Source organism: Setaria viridis, chromosome 6 (assembly GCF_005286985.2).
Source record: "Setaria viridis chromosome 6, Setaria_viridis_v4.0, whole genome shotgun sequence".
Lineage (NCBI taxonomy): Eukaryota > Viridiplantae > Streptophyta > Magnoliopsida > Poales > Poaceae > Setaria > Setaria viridis.
This window is the reverse complement of record NC_048268.2, coordinates 23,171,945-23,189,245: the sequence shown is the minus strand read 5'-3', so window position 1 is coordinate 23,189,245 and position 17,301 is coordinate 23,171,945. Positions and strand designations below refer to the sequence as shown.

The window sequence follows — 17,301 nt, the reverse complement described above, 5'->3', positions numbered from 1 at the left end:
CTTGACCGCGCCTAAGTGCCCAGTTTTCCATCGGTCCCGACCCCTGAGATCCGACCCCTTCCTGCTTCGCCCCTCTTCCGACCCCGGCGAGCTCAGCCCCCGTCGAATCCTGCTGATCTCCCTCCCCCATCAGATCTATCCACAGGTGGACCCGCGAGATCTTTTCCAGATCCAACACGACAGCCGCACTCGAGTTGCATGGCCGCCCCCAGAGTTTCCTTGCTGCGTGGCTCGTTTTCTCCGACGCCACCGCTCAGTTTTGTCTCAGGCAAGCAGCAGAGTGGGTTCCCGCGCCCCTTTTCCCCCAATGGCAGCGGAAGCCCTCTGCACCCCTTTCTGCAGAGCCTCGCCTCCCGCGCCCATCATCACGCTACCAGATCCCGGCCCCGAAGACCGATGTCGCCCGTCTTTTCCGTCCCTTGAGCCACAGTTGCGCCGCCCGGTCATCGCTACACGACGATTCCTCCACCGCAAACCCCGACCGCGGCCGCGACAGTTCCTTTCCCCGCTCTGTCAGAAGCCGCCCGACAATCTGTTGTTCCGCGCTCTCCCCCGCGCCCGCCTCCGCCTGTCTTCTCCTCTGTGCGCTCTCGATTCTAGCGCCGTTTAACCGGTTGCTTCTATCACCTCTTCCGCACGACGACGCCCGCTCTCCGCCAAATCCCAACCACCAGTCTACCCGCCCCTACGCCGCCCTGACAGCAGAACGCAATGATCGCTGGCGTCACCCCCGGAGTTCTGCAGCACCGCCCTCTTTGCTCAATCGCCGCCACGGCGGAGCACTCCATTGCTTCTCCGCGGCCTTCGCGCCGCTCCCCTTCTCTCTCCCCGCGCCGTTTCCGTTCCTCTACCCCAGCAGCTATAAAAGGAATGCCCCCGTCGCTGGAGTTCCCTCTGCTCTTGTTGCCCTTAGCTTTCTCTCGCTACCTGCTCAAGCTCCTAGCGCCACACACCAAGTCCTGAGGAGCCCTGCTCTCAAATTATCTCAGTTTTCTCCAAGTCATCCAGCAGATTGCTCCCCGTGCTGCGTAAGAGCTCTCTTGTGTTCCGCAAAAAGCAGCGCCGCCGCCGGAGCATTTCCAGTCTTAGCCCTTGCTCGAAGCTTTAGTCCCTCCGCCCAAGTCTGCTCCTTCCCGACCCCAAGCTTTCCTTTCAGGAAGAAGGTGAGTTGCCGACCCCCAGTTCGCCTCGCCCGACCCCTCCTATCTGCCCGACCCCAGTTCCGTCTCGTCCGACCCCGTCTGTTCTGCCGACCCTTATCCGCCTTGCCCGAGGGCTTGGCTGTGATCTTTTTCTTCAACTCGAGGGTGTATGTGTAAAACTTGGGAAACCTTCAGCGCTTGCGTCTAAGGACCCCGGGTTTCTCACGTCCTCTAGTTCAAGGATCAGACCACTAGTTCTTTTCCACCCTTACCTTTTGGTTAACATCAGCTCTTGAACCACCATCGCCCCCTGCTCCTTGTCGCGAGTTTCTAGGCTCAGGCGAGCCAGTGTTGCTGTTGAACTAACTATCTAAGCTAACCCTTGCATTGCATTCGTGTAGAGCTACACCTCGCCGATGGTTTCTACGAGCTTCACCCGGCGCCCGAAGAAGAAGCTGTAGCCGAGCTCCTGCCCTCCGAAGTCGAAGTCGCTCCCGGAGCCGAGCAGTTTCCGTCCTCCTTGCTTGAAGGCAAGCCCCGGTTGCATGAAAATCCTATGTGTTTTACCGGACTTGCGCATGCCTTCGGTAACATGCTTGTGCATTTACATATAGGAGTTGGGTGAAACCCTAGATGCATAACATAGTTATCCCAGTGATCTGAGCACTAGCTGTTGGACCGAGTAGCTGCATTGCTTAACTAGGAAAACGGTAAAAGCCGAGTGATTTCCTGTCACTCGCGAGTTATAGGAGTTGCATGTTTACTCTCCTGTTATAACTATAAGGACGATGGATGGGGCAGGATTTTGGGTAACTCTTTGGTGGATGGATGTTAGCCCCGTCTGTCTATGAAATCTGCTAAGGCCCGACAGCGGTGGTGTTCGTGATCAAGTGTTTGAAAGTACTAGCCTCATACTTAGTATGGGATGAGGAAGCCTAGTACCGGATTGAACCTAGACGTGAGCGGTCGCCCCATTGTTCTTGGAACGGAGTTTCCCCTGCTGGTTGTCGCACGTGGTGGCAATGTGTGGTCACAGGACGGCAGAGGCCGAGTCTGTGGAACCTTGCACCAAAGGAAATGGGCCCGACACGAGTTAGGGGATTGATGGGGAAGGCCGACACAGGAAGCGACCTCCGGGTGCGCGGATGTCGTGAGGCTAGGTTCACCATGCATGGTTAAAGAACTCAAATCGATTCATCTGCCTCTCACAGTTTGAGATTGCTTGATCGCTATGTCACCCTGAGTAAATGAGGAATCTGATGATGGCAATGTTGTTTGTTATATCTACCCCTCTTGTTTGGCTCCATGATTGCTTAGAACAGTTTGCAAAACCTAGACCGGTTAATCAACTTAGAACCGGAGCTAAAACTTGAAAATAGGTTGTACTTAGTGCTTTTGGCAAACAAACCCCTTGGCCAAGAAGCCTTGCATGTCTAGTAGGAGGAGTAGTCCTTACTCCTATCGGTTAAGTCTTGTTGAGCTTAGTAGCTCAGCCTTGTTGTGGCTTCTGTTTTCAGGTGAAGTTGCTGCGTCCGACCCCTCTCTGGTTGGTGCTTGGCCGCCCCAGCTCCCGCCAGGCTGGACGGTCGAGTGGGACCCCTCCTCGGACGGCGAGGAGAGGACTCAATGATGTTCTGGCTGGCCTCGCCCGGACATCCGACCCCGACGAAGTCTTCTGCTAGTGTTTTCTTTGTCGTTCTTTTGAACTTTGTAAAACTCTGATGTTGGATTTTATGGCCGAACTAATTGAGTAAAACTTGTTTAACTCAGTGGACTTGTTGTATTCTCTGTAACCACTCACCTCGTGTGGGTTTGCTGAACTCGATCCTGTTTAAGTGGTTAAATCGGAGGAAATCCGACGGCGCTTCATGTTAGCTCGAGTTAGGCAGGAGTGTCGCATGTTAGGCGGCTAAACTCTGCTTAATCAAGCTAATCCGAGGTGGTTCCGCCACATGTAGCCTACCTCGTATCCCTACAAAGTCGGAGGTCTGGTTCGAGTGCTGGTGGCTCTGGACAGGGGTTTATACCATTGGATCTAGAAGTGCAATTGCCATCATCAGGAAGTGGAAGGTGACTGTTGACTAATAGTAATAGCATGTCACCTATGTTAGTACTCTGAACTATGGTTATGTGATCTTTTGGTACCGAAAGAACTTGCTATTTAAAGAATGCTTTCATGATCTCAACAGATGCTCCTTTTGTATATGCTTGTAAGTGTAGAAATTGAAGTGTAGAATCTTCTTGATGAAGTGTCAGGCAAATAGAAAATATCTAGCTCCCTTAGGTCCTTCGTTGTATTGGTTAGGTTCTTATAGTGGCCATGCCATGGTTCTTGAGCAGGTCCAAGAGGAGGCAACATTCCTCTGGAAGAAGCTTGGGGAATCTTGATCCAGTTGATGAAGACTTTCCATTGGAGCAAGAAGTGAGGGACTTCAAGATGAGAAGGCTTTCAGATTTTGGGCCAACTCCTGGTTGGTTGTGTCTCTTTCCTTTATTCGCTCTGTTATATATAAACATGTGAAACTGTTTTCTCAAGCACGTGAAACTGTTTGAACCAACATAGAATTAAACAGTTAACATTCGTTTTAGACCTTCTGGAAGAAACCGAACCGACTCAAACCCCATATGAGAAGCGCTACATCAAGGTTACTCAGCTGGAACCGTACGGGGACATCTTGATCTCCAGGGGAGTGAAGATGTGAACTGGTGCTGCAATGTTGCGAACAGTTTCGCTGCGGAGGTTCTTGCAGTGCCCACATCCGTGTTAATATTATGCAGCAGTCACATTTTGCACAGGAGGTCTTGTAGGTTATATTATTATTGCTTATGCTGAAGAGAAGGAAAGGAAGCAAAGTTATAAGGCAGTAGATTTGTGTTAAGTCACAGGAATGTTCTAAGCTATGTTGATAGGAAGTTGTAGGCTGAGGAGCAAAAGGAGAAATCCGTCCAAGGAAGTTATAGGATTACGAGCTAGCCGGCGGTCGGCGACGAAGACCAACGTGTGGTGCGGAAGAGGCGGATGGAGATGACGGGGCTGTGGTGCGCGTGCAGCTCCCGGAGGAGCAGGCCATGGTCAAAGATCGATCGCCGGAGCACCAAGAACTTGGTGACAAAGACTAGCGCCGGTGGCCCAGGAGGGAGCTTCCCCTTGCATGCTCACGTTGGGTTCTTGCGGCCATGGGCGTGGTGAAGCAAGAAGAGGAGCGAGTCAATAAGTGAGAGCAGGGTGCAGAGGCTAGGTGGATCAGGGATGGATTGCTCCATGGTTGCGGCTGTTGTTGGTGCACTCTGAATGTCTGATTCTCTGGGTGCGCAGTTAAATACACTTACGTCACGTTAGGTCTAAAAACTAAACTATCAGACTATTTTTTTTAATATTAAAATGTGGTTTTTTCTTCCAACCGTCATGATTTTTTGAAAAAAAATCTCAACTTTTTCGTCATCAACCCGCAGTCATGGGAGTTAATTATTTTAGGCTCGGCCATCGAGAAAAGAGGTTGTGCCTACCCGCACCAACTCTTGCGCTCCCGTACGCTGCGCCGGCCACACCGGCCATCACGGGGCCCGTGCGCTACGTCTAGCCATGCCGATCATGGGCCCTGGGCGCCGGCCACCGAGCAGCATGGCCGGTGTCGCCACGGTTGGGGTGACCGCATGGTGAAGAGAAAATCTCCCATTTTCGTGCACCATTGCCCAACGGATCCGCCGTCGTTAACCCTCCGGAGCTGCCCTAGCATGAGGGGGCCACTTCACTGCCGATGGGAAGCACCACTTCCTCCTGCATCATCGTTTTTGTCGATAACCCCAGCACCTTGGCCACCATCTGGTTGGGAACACCCACCTCAATGACGTTGATCCCCTCCAGATTCGGAACTAAGGCCTCCACATCTAGCAATTGGGGGCCCGATTTTGCACTTGGTTGGAACGATTTGGCGTGCATTATAGAAGGGAGGTGGATAGAAATGAGAAGAAAAGGAGAACACACTCCTGCTCATGGCGACTAGAGGCGCTGTGGCCTAGCGCTCGAAGCGGGAATGAGGCTAGGCACGGGAAGGACGAGCGCTTGCCTGGGCGACGGCGAGAACGAATATGGCTAGAGCAGAGGTTAAGTGGTGATTTTTTTTATTTCCATGTGTGGATCCCACGTAATAAACAGATGGTATCAAACCACCCATAAATATTTTCTACTACTATACTTGCAAAGAGAGGACTGCTAGGACAATGCACCAACAAATTGTGAAAAGAAGCCAACGTATTAAGAATAAACCAATAATAACGTGAGAGCAAGTAAGGACCCGTAGCAACGCACGGACATTTCTACTAGTAATAATAATAAAATTTTAAATACTAGTAATAATAATAAAATTTTAAAATCCTATCTCTATCTTTAGAGGCCCAAATTCACTCTGAGCGCCACACTCCTAGCATTTCTACTAGTAATAATAATAAAAGTTTAAATACTAGTAATAATAATAAAAGTTTGAAATCCTATCCCTATCTTTAGAGGCTCAAATTCACTCTGAGCGCCACACTCCCACTAACCCACTTAAGCTTTCTACGCTTCATATAAAAGGGTTAACCGGGTTGATGGCATTGACTCTAGAAACCTTATATGTTAGTGTAACCCACCCTCAACAAGTAAGGTGGGACTAAACCCCCTACAAACTTGCATCAACACACACATGGGCCACCGTGGGCCTAATTGAAACTGGGCTGAATGTCACATTACTAATTATTGATGTAGCCTCATGTATATGTGAAGTGGTGACCTTTTTGGGTTGCTTTGTTTATTTGGCAACTATCTCTGTATAGCTCTTACAAGACTACCTTCAGATGTATCGAACCAAGTTAATATCTGTTTGTTTCTGCTGCATTCAGATGAACGTGTCATCATTACATATTACTTTTCCGTCTGAAGGTGAATTCAGCAAATTGAAGGAATTACAAGAGGTGCTAACACATTACGAATTACGATATTAATAGCATTTCCTTCTGGATGGTTCAATGCTTGAAGTTGGGACTTAAAGTTCTAACCATATTACACTGCAACTTGGGGGTTTCAGTACTTGGGTGGGACATCTAGTTTTAAGAAAATCTTGGTGGACTAGAAGTGCAAACAAGCTCACAGTTTGGGTGCAGCTACTATTTCCCTCATATACTGTTAAGTCAAGGCATTTTTCTGTTCTTTTCCCACAACCTCTCATGTTTGTTAAAAAATATGACACTTGGTTGTTGATATACTCTCTATCATTTTCTGTTGTAATTTATCTGTAAATAGTGGTGAATCAGCTTGTTTTAGCATTCTGGTTAGACTTCCTCTGTGGGCCATGAGGTCTTATACCTGTTTTGGCTCACTTCTTCCTTTATTAGTGCCAGAAAAAGTAGTTATCTTTACCAGATAATTGTAGCTAAGAGGACACATTTCAGATAAAGCATAGCATGTGGACCATCCTTTTAAAACAGTGGATTTTTTATGGAATCACTGCCTTGTTGATTCTATGCTAAACTTTGTGAGATTACATGTTAGTTGGCTAGTTTATTGTGATGTCTCAATGTTTGCTGATATTCTTTGTTCACCATGTTTTTTCAGTTTGATGAGTTTCTGATGGATTTGAAGCAGCCTAAACGGAAGAATACCAGACAAGAATGTAAAAAGGTTTACCTTCTTTTGGCTTAATTGATTCAAATGTGCTTGTCAATTGAGGATAATCTTTTGTGGAAACTTCCCAGATTCCTGCTCAAAATTTGCAAATGAAGCTAGTTCGTGGAGACAAAATAAAGGTAATTATAAGGGAGAGATAGTTCTTTAATCGTACTCTTCAGTCACTTCTTTTACATTATCATATTCTTCACCAATATCTCAGTAGCTTTGTTGCTTTCTGGACAGCTTACTTATAATTATTTGCATTCACATTGCAGAGCAGCCACTGGGACACCTTCGTTCTATAAATTCTACCGTAAAACAACTGATAATCAGTTTGGTTTCGCATTCTTCTTACCTTTGTATATTTTTTTATTCTATACCTAACATTATCCCATGTTGTTCTTGAAATGGTTGTTCATCTTCTGTTGGCATTCATACATATCATGATGCAGCACCATTCTTGTTGACTCATGCTTCGACTTGAATTCCGGTTTCCATTTCTTCTTATTTACAATGTCACATAGTTTTCCCTAGGTTTGTCTAGTTTGTTTTATCTGCGCCCTCTGTTAAACATGTATGATTTTTTTAAAGGATTAATATTTAAGTGTGCTACTGTGTATAAGAACTAAAATTAATCAAAGCAAGCAAGGAATATAAGTTTAGCAAATTATCAGGCAAAAAGGTAATTTAATCCAGCTAAATGGCCACTTAAACAGATACAGTTGGCCATTGTGTAGTGTTTAAACGGGCTAAATGGTCATTTAGGAAATAAGGATTGGAGTTTGAACTTTGAAGTAATAACTGATAAATGCATGTGACTGCTAGCACATGGCTTTTTACTTGGGTCTTGTTTAGTTGCCCAACTTTGGACAACCCAAATTCCTGTAGCAACACTGTAGCATTTCGTTTGTATTTGTGAATTATTATCCAAACATTGATTAATTAGGCTTAAAAGATTCGTCTCGCAAAGTACAACAAAACTGTGCAATTAGTTTTTAATTTCATCTACATTTAGTACTCCATGCATGTACTGCAAGTTTGATGTGATGGGGAATCTTCTTTTTACATAGTGCTAAAGTTGGAAGTTGGGGTTGAATTGGAAGAGGCAACAAAGTGACCCCTTCACCTTTTTGCACTTTGTTTTTGTTACACGTGAGGCGACAGCGACAGGTGCCACTGTTGCTGACCAGCAAGCGGTGCGCCCATGCCCTGGCAAGATGACGACGCTACAGCGCATCCTTCCAAGCGCGGGATCGCAGGCTCGTGACCCACACACATCTGAGCCCCCTGCGCCTGCTAGGGCCGAGCTACTCCCTGTTGAGCTGCTGCCACGGCAGCCCAGCCCAACTAGGCGCCATGAAGACCCTATGCTGATCGAAGTTGTTGCCTGCCGGTGCAAGACCCCAGCGCCAAGCACGGCCAGCCCCTACGACAACGGCTCGTGCAGCCTAGTGCCACGACCTGCGCAACACACCTCACCGATTCGAACTTTACTCCTGGCATGCGCGCACGAGAAACATTCCCCCGCAAGATGCAGTGGCCGACCACCTAAGGCCTTGTTTAGTTCCACCCAAACTCCCAATTTTGACACTATGCAAAAAGAAGATTCCCCGTCACATCAAATTTGCGGTACATGCATGGAGTATTAAATGTAGATGAAATCAAAAACTAATTGCACAGTTTTGTTGTACTTTGCGAGACGAATCTTTTGAGCCTAATTAGTCAATATTTGAAAAATAATTTACAAATACAAACGAAACGCTACAGTGTGCTATTGTGCCACAACAATAATTTTGGACATCCAAATTCAGGGCAACTAAACAAGGCCTAAATGAGTGCACCGCCCCAACTGTTGCGGCCACACCCACGCCACCGCGCGGCACTACACCACCGGCAGCCTTCCAACGGCCAGCGAGGCAGTCTGACGTCCCCGGCCACGCCGGCCCCACGAACTGCGCCTCTGGACTCGCCTGCTGCGCCAGGCTCCTCGACGGTGGCAAGACAGAAGAAGCGGCTTTCATAAACAGCCTGCGACTCGCCATTCAAACGCCATTTTTTTAGAAAACAGGAGCGGTGTTGAACCCTATAAAACAAAGCGGAATTAAGGTCTCACAAAGAAAGCAAACAAAACAAAGCAGAAAGGAAAAGAAAGACTAATACACAGATCTCTGGATCGTTTCAAACTTAAAAAGAGTGCATCCAGACTTCCATTTGCTGAACCAAACTTGGTCGTGCCCTTAGTAGCAGGGCACTAAATTCATCAAGAAACTTCTGTTTGCAGTTCATGGTGAAGGGGTCCAAGTCGTTAAACAACCAGTTATTCCTTGTAGTCCAGATGCTCCATATTATTAGAATGATAATCTCCATGTAAAAAGGAACTTCCAGTTTATGCTTGATTTGTTCAATAATATTCCAGTAGGATCTTGTGGATACGTACGTGACACCGATCTGTTGCCAACACGCTTTAGCAAAATTGCATCTGAAGAAGAGATGGTTAACTGTTTCTCTTTTCTGCAGGATACACAGTTCGCAAACAAATGAGTCTAGATTCATTCGTTTTTGTGGCGGAACCGCTTGGATTAGCTTAGCTAAAGCACAAATAAGTCACCTGACACGCAGTCTTATGCTTTAACCAAGTTAACTCGGCAGTCCGTTGGACTTCATCCGATAGGACCACTATACAGGACCGGATTAGTAGAGCTCACACGAAGGTGAGTGGTTCCAGAGAATACAACAGATCATCCCACTTAAACAAATACATTAAATTTTTCAACTCGGGTTCGAATTTCACAAAGTTTTACAGAGTTCATAAGCAGCAGAAAAGATAAACCAGTCGGAAGCTAGCGCCGGGTCGGATGTCATGGATGAGGCCGATCCTGACATCACTGCTCCCTATCCTCGTCGACCGAGGAGGGATCCCACTCGACCGTCTACCCAGGCGGGAGCTGGGGAGGCCAAGTACCAACAACAAACTCAGGGGCTTCACCTTCACCTGAAAGATGTGCCACAAGCAAGGCTGAGCAACTATGCTCAACAAGACTTAATCGACCGGTGGATACTACTCCACCAACCTCTAGACATGCAAGGCTTTTTGGCTGAGGGGTTTGTTTTTGCCAAAAGCAACTACAGTATGTCCTTACTTTCAAGATTTTAGCTCCCAGTTCTAAGTTTGTTTTACCAGACTAAGTTAGCGGCTATGCTAAACAAGCAAAAGTTCCCAAGCAATTTATGACAAGAGACACAATTCATCATCATCCAGTTCCGTTCTTACTCAGTGTAGCATAGCGATCAAGTAGTCCCAAACTGTGAGAGGCAGACGAATCGATTCGAATTTCTTAACCATGCATGGTGAACCTAATCTCACGATATCCGCGCACCACGAAGGTCGCTTCATTTGTCAGCCGTCCCCATCAATTCCCAGGCGCGCGTCAGGTCCAAACTTCCCTTGGCATGCAATGCTTCACAGTCCAGACCTCTTGCCGTACTGTGACCGCACTTGCACCCACATGATGCACCATGGGAACCTCGTTCCAGGGACAGCAGGGGTATAAGCCACGCCCTAGTTCAATCAGGTACTAGGTTTCCCCATCCCATACTAGGTATGAGATTAGTATTTTCAAACACTTGATCACGAACACCAACACTTTCCGACCTTAACCAATTTCATGTAGACAGACAGGGCCATCCACCAACCACCAAAATAGTTCACAAAACCCTACCCTGTCCATCGTCCTTATAGTTGTAACAAAAGGAGAACAGACAACTCCTATAACTCGCGAGTGACAGGGAATCACTCAACTTTTACCGAGTCCTGTTAAGCACTGCAACTACTCAGCCTATCATACTAGTGTTCAGATCAAGGAAACTAAGTCATGCATCTACGGTTCCAAACAACTCCTGAACATAAATGCACATACATACAACAGAAGGCATGCGCAAGTTTAGAAAGATTGGGTGATACTCCGGGGCTTGCCTTCAAGCGGGGTGGAGGTGAACTAGTCTCATGCGCTCTTAGGTTCAGCTCCTGCAGGCGGCAGCTCGGCTACAACTCTGTCTTCTGGCACCGGGTGCAGCTTGTACGTGCCGTCAGCGAGGTTTAGCTCTACACGGAATGCAAATGCAAGGGTCAAACACTTAGACGGTTATTTCAACAACACTTTGCAAGGATTTAGCCCAGAAACTGTAGCAAAACTACAGGAAAGGTGTGAAACCCATTTTATTGGATTCTACTCAGAAAGAGAATTCCAACCCAAGTGATTTCACATTTCTCTGATTTTTCCTCGAGTTAAGATGGATTTCCCAAGCTTCTGTTGATTTAGAACACGATAAAAGAGTCAGATTGGGAAAAACTTACGATCTGACCCTTAAACCTAAGGAATAACTGTACCGGGATCCTCAGACTTAACACAGAGAAGTCCCCAAAAATTTACACAGATACCCTCGGTCACAAGAAAAAGATACAGCTAAGCCCTCGGGCGAGGCGGACAGGGGTTGGGCAGAACAGATAGGGTCGGGCGAGACGGACAAGGGTTGGGCGAGCTGGAAAAGGGTCGGCAGCTTACCTTTGGGCCTACTGATGAAGTCTTGGGGTCGGGAAGAAACAAGCTCAGGCGGAATGTCGAAAGGCATTAAGGCTCGGGCGGCAGCGGGGTCCGGCGGTGCTTCAACGGCGGTGGTGCTTCTTGTGGACAACAAGCAAGCTCTAGCACAGCGTGAAGGAAGCAAGCGGCTAGTGGGGTTGGAAAGGCGGGTGTTGAGTGGAGAGAGGGAATCCCACAAAGAGCTTAGGCGGCAGCACTTGAGCACGAAACAGAGGAGGGTGTGGGAAGGGCAAGGATGGCGGAGGGAACTCCGGTAAGAGGCTTCGGTACCCTTTTTATAGCTGTGTGGAAGTGTACGAGCTCAAGCGGTGCGAAGATAAGATCGAGGGAGAAGGAGTGCTCTGCCTCAGCGACGATTGGTGGGCGGCTCCATTGGCCGGCGAAGCGGAGCTCCGGGGACAGGCTCTTATGGCATTGGGCAAGGAAGACAGCGCTAGGCAAGTGCGGTTTTGCCGGGCAGAAGGACTGGCGAGGTCGAGCGCGTGCCTGGTCGCGTCAAGCACGGGATTGGGCGCGGCGACTCAATATCGGTGGACAGGAGGGAGGGAAGGGGGCACTACAGGCGAGGGCGCTGCAGGCGAGGTGACAGGGCGAGCGATGCAACGCAAGCATGCGTAGATTAGCGGCTTGGCCGTGGCATGCTACTGGCGAGGCAGGGGAAAAGGAGTTGTCACTGCATGTGCAGTGGTTGGCGAAGGCGGTATCGTCGCGGGGCGCGCACGCGGGCAGCGCGACTGAGGTACGACGGAAAAGCCGGAAGGCGTTGGGGCACGGCCAGGGATCCTGGTGAGGAGATGCGCGCGGGAGGTGAGGCAGCACTGGCGCGGTAGCGGCCAATCTTCGGTCGCAGCGGTGGCAGGGCGCCCTACGCGGCTGGCAAGGTCTCGGGCGAGACGAGACAGGACGGAGAGTCTGCAGGGCACTTCTGCGCGCGATTGGGAAGAAGGCACGCTGATCCATCATGTCACAGCTGGCGATTGGGTGAGGCGGCGCTTGCTGGTACGGTCGTGCCACGCGGCGGCGGTGCTCTGAAACAGGGCGCGTGCGCGCTCTGGCGCTCTTTGCCTGATGATCCGCGGAATCCTATTTTGGGTCCATCTTTCAGCCTCATGACCTCCCGATTTCCATACTACACCACTTGGACTCCCTTAACAAGAGTTGTAGAACACCATCTAAGGTCCAACTTTCGTAATTGGGTCGAGTTCAAAGATGCAGTGGATTCGGAGATCCAAGGCCCCAAAGTTTGGAGGAACACTGGTTTCGGGACTTAGAGAAAAACGGCGGTTTGCTGAGTTTCAGGGGTCGGGGCCGATTTGAACTGCAGATTTGGGGATCTTCAGAGGTGAATTGGATCAAGGTCCAATTAACAAAGTTAAGACAGGGACTTCGTTCTCCAACTTCTATAAAGAGTTTTCTTGGCGTCCTGCTCAACTTTCCAAAGATAAGTCCTCCTGAAAACCAGACTTAGCCAGTATAGCTCAAGAAAAGCTGAGTCAACTAGATTAGGGAACTTGTCTCAAGATTAAACTCGGCTTAATTAATCTAGGTCGTTACAGTTTTCTTCCTAGAATATCCCTTGTTGGCAAACGATCTACTAACAGCAGCCAGAAGAAAACTTTATGTTTCATTTGGCATCTGGATCTCCAAACCCATTTGAAAGATGGATGCACCCTTCTCTGACCAATGGTTGCTTTATAAGCTTTACTTGTTGAAAATTGTGTTGTTCCCCAAATGTATGACTATTGATCTTGTTCCCTTTCCATGACGATGCTAGAAATGTGTTGTTGTAAGTTACTTAGCTGCTCATATGCTTGTGTTGATAATTGTAAGTTGAAGTTGTTGATCAATTCTGAGTGGTTGAACACAGCTCGGCATGTGGCATGGCGTTCTGGTTGGTGGCAAAGGAAAATAATTCGGGATAGCATTGACATGGTATTAGACCATTCCATAAATCCTGCCAAAACAAGATAGTTGAACCGTCTGCCAAAGATGCAAATGCAATTCCTTTGTATTTGTCCAATAATTTAACCACATCTCTCCACCAGAATGATCCTTTACGCTGTTGCCCTGGAAGCTTTCCTTGTTGGTAGTAATTGTCCCAGACTAGGTTGACCCATGGGATATCTGCTCTGGAATAGAACTTGTGTAAAAATTTAAGAAGTAGAGCATCATTATGAGCCTGTGTATTCACCACTCCTAGACCTCCTTATTTTTGGGGTACACATACCATCGTCCAAGCTGCTTTCGATGGTTTTTTTTGAGTTAAGATCCAACCCTCTTCATAGACAATGTTTCCTGTATTTATCAAGTTGATTGATGACACCTTTGGGTAACTTGATAGTTGATGTGCAAAAACTGTCGAGGAGGATAACACTGAGTTAACCATTTCCAATTTACCACCTTGGCTCAAATAGACAGACGTGGAATTAAGCCTTTTCTCAACTCTTTGAATTAGAGGTAAGAAGTTTTCTATCTTTGGCTTTGTTGTCCCCAGAGGCAGGCCTAAATAAGTGAAGGGTAACGACCCTTGTTGGCAGTCTAGGATTGATGCTAACTACTGCAAGGTTTGGTCACTGATGTTAAGTGGTACCATCACCGATTTGGTGTAGTTTACTTTCAAACCAGTTGACATAGCAAAGGTGTCTAACACTTGTTTTAAGGTGTCTCATCTGTCTTGGGCATGCTTCCATGATGAGCAAGGTATCATCAGCATACTGTACAATCGAAAAATCCGATCCTGCTCTTTCAGGGATTGGCAAATTTAAATGAGATAGGTCTTTTCCTTTGTTTAGGATGGTTTGCAGTAGGTCTGCTGCTAACACAAAGAAGAGGGGTGATAATAGATCACCTTGCCTAACCCCTCTTTTGCAGTGAAAAGTTTTCCCAGGGACACCATTTAGCAAAACTGATGAGGTTCCTGTGTTTAAAATGCTTTCTATCCATTTCAGCCATCTTTGTCCAAAACCTTTGTGTTTCATGATCTCAAGAATTGCCTTGTGTTCTATCTTATCAAAAGCTTTCTCAAAATCTAATTTGAGGATTATCAGTTCTCTCTTCGATGATTTGCAGATATGAATGTATTCATAAGCCCATGCCAAGCAGTCTTGTATGGTTCTCGTCTTGATGAAACCATATTGGTTTTTTGTGAATTAATCTCTTTATTACCTTTTGCAGTCTCTCTACAAGGAGTTTCGTGAGGAGTTTTAATGCTGAATTGAGCAAAGAGATTGGCCTAAAGTCCCCAGCCATAATTGGATGTTCTGTCTTTGCTAGCAAAGCAATGTAAGATGAATTGATGCTCTTAAGGCATAGATCCCCTCGATAGAATTCATCAACCAATTTGTAAAAGTCTGGCGCTATTAGATGCCAACATTTTTTAAGAAACTCTTCATTGAAGCCATCAGGTGCTGGTGATTTATCATTGGGTAGTTTAGAGATTACTTTATCAATTTCTTCCTTGGTGAATGGTTCCTCAAGCCATCCGAGATTGTCATCCTGACTTAGAAGGTCTTGTAGTTGAAAGTACATATGAGTATAATCTGACCTGCCCATTCTATCTTTGAAGGAATTCCAAAGTAGAGCAGCTTTGGCTTCATGGTCACTTAATTGATTCCCATTTGTGTCTGAAAGGTAACCGATGGTGTTGATCCTATTCCATATTGTGGCATTGGCATGGAAAAACTTTGTACATTCATCCCCCATTTTAATCTAGTTTACCTTCCCTCTTTGTCTCCAATATGTCCTTTGTTGATTGAGTAAGTTCTGCAAATGGTTGTAGATGATCATTCTGAAATTCCATTCTTCAAGAGTAAGATCCCTTGTTTCCTCAATTAAGTCCAGAAAAAGCAGAAGGTCTTTCGTGTTCTGTATCATGCTTGCTAAGTTTGGTAGAGTAGTTTTCCAAGCTTTGAGGACTCTCCTGATGTTCTTAAATTTGGCAGTTAGTACTTTCACTTGATCAGTATGAGAAATAGGGAGACTCCACCCATGGGATAAGACTAGAATGAAGTTACCATGTTGTAGCCAGAAATTCTCAAATCTGAAGATTGCTGGTTTCGGTACATTAGTTGAGACAGAGATGATGCACGATGAGTGGTTCGAGGAATCCCTTGACAATGTTGATGCAAAAGAGTTTGGGAATGTTAAAGTCCAAGCATTTGATGTGAAAAACCAGTCAAATCTTTCCAAAAGAGGGTTACATTGTTTATTTGTCCAGGTGAAATTGGCACCTCTTAAAGGAAGTTCCACTAACCTTAGACTGCTAATAGCACTGTTGAAGGCCAACATGTCTTGAAAATTTCCTCCTGGTTTGTTTCTATCTTGAGGTTTCCTTATTAGATTAAAGTCCCCCACTACCAGCCATTTTTAATCTTGTGGCATATCGATCGCTTTGAACCAATCTAGAAATGCTATTTTTCCTTCAGGCGTGCAGGGAGCATAGACATTAGTTAGGAACCAAGATTCTCGAGTTAAGTTGCAGGTTAGATGGACAAATTGAGCAAAATTATTTTGAAATTCCAGACTACCCATGAACTTCGAACTGTTCCAGGCAATTAAAGAGCCCCCAGAGCTTCCAACCCAGGGAAGGAAGGTGGGCAAATTTTTTTGATATATGCATTGTCAAAATATTCCCTTTTAGTCTCTTGAAGACACAGAATGTCACATTTTGCTTCAAGAATTTTGCTTCTGACACCATCCCATTTGTCTGCATGATTTATTCCCCTAATGTTCCAAGATAAGATAACCCATTTCCAATTACATTGATCTGAATTCATGATAAACAAAGGACATGAAAAAACCTTTGGGCAATAGGATAAATCCACAAGAAGCCCCCAAGTTCACCATAGATAACCATCCCAACATATCATAGGTCCACAAAAGATAGAGGAGGCAACTTCTCCCATTACAATACAGTAGATAAAATATTATTCCCATTATCCAGAGATTGGTAAATAGAGCACCTAAACAAACAACTCATCAATTGTTAACATTACTACCTTCCCAGAGACACCACTGTCAAATATCTTCTCTTTTCCTTTCTGACTATTTGAGGATATGACCTTCCTGGAGCTTCTCCTTGGTCCTATTGGCTGCTGCTCCTGGGATCTTCCTTTCAGGCTATCTTCAGAGACATTATCTACATTCATCTTGCAAAAGTTCGTTCCCACCTTGACCATGACTTTGTTGGAGAGAGTTGGTGGCATGGCTGCGCATGCCAAACAATTTCTACTGGGACAACCCTTGTGCTTGAAGCCATTGTTGCGAGTTCTGATTCTTGGGCTCCTCCTGGCTTCAGTCTCCACCTGCAGGGGTAGAATCCTAGTTTTTTTTTTCTGTTGTGAGGAGCCCAATGGAGAGAAGAACCTAGCTCATAATTGGTGTAGATCAGGGAGCTCTTCTTGGTAGTTATGGGTTCAGTTGGCCCATCCAGGATCTGCATCTATGCTGGAACCAATATCAGTCAAAACCATGTTGACTTGGTGTTGCAGGTTGTAAGTTGATCCTTGTTCATTGTCGGGGTGTTGCTGAATGGGCAAGAGGAGTTCAGGTAGGTGGTAGTTGTCAATCTCCATATGTGCAGGTTCAAGATTCCCTTCTGGGCTAGGCATCTCTTGCTGCTGGGGTTGTTGGTAGATCAGGCCCTCCTGCTCTTCCACAGGGTCTCCATCCTGGTGGAAAGGCCCAATCTCATTCAAATCTAGAAAGGAAGGTTGTTGTGGGATGGCGGCAAGAGCCAACACAATTTGATGATCCTGTTGATTATCTTGTTGATCATGTTCCAGTGTTGCAGGGGCCAAGTGTTGGTCTTGCTCTGGTTGTTCAACACTCTTCTCTGACCCCTTGTCTTGGTTATAGGATTCATACTCCGGGCTTGAGACTGATGGTAATGGCACAGAAAGACTCAATTGTAAGT

General features: G+C 46.5%; 1 pseudogene; it reads left to right on the top strand.

Annotated features, from left to right (window-relative positions):
* LOC117860361 (uncharacterized) overlaps positions 1-17,301 on the top strand; it is a 51,583-nt pseudogene that overhangs the window by 16,820 nt on the left and 17,462 nt on the right.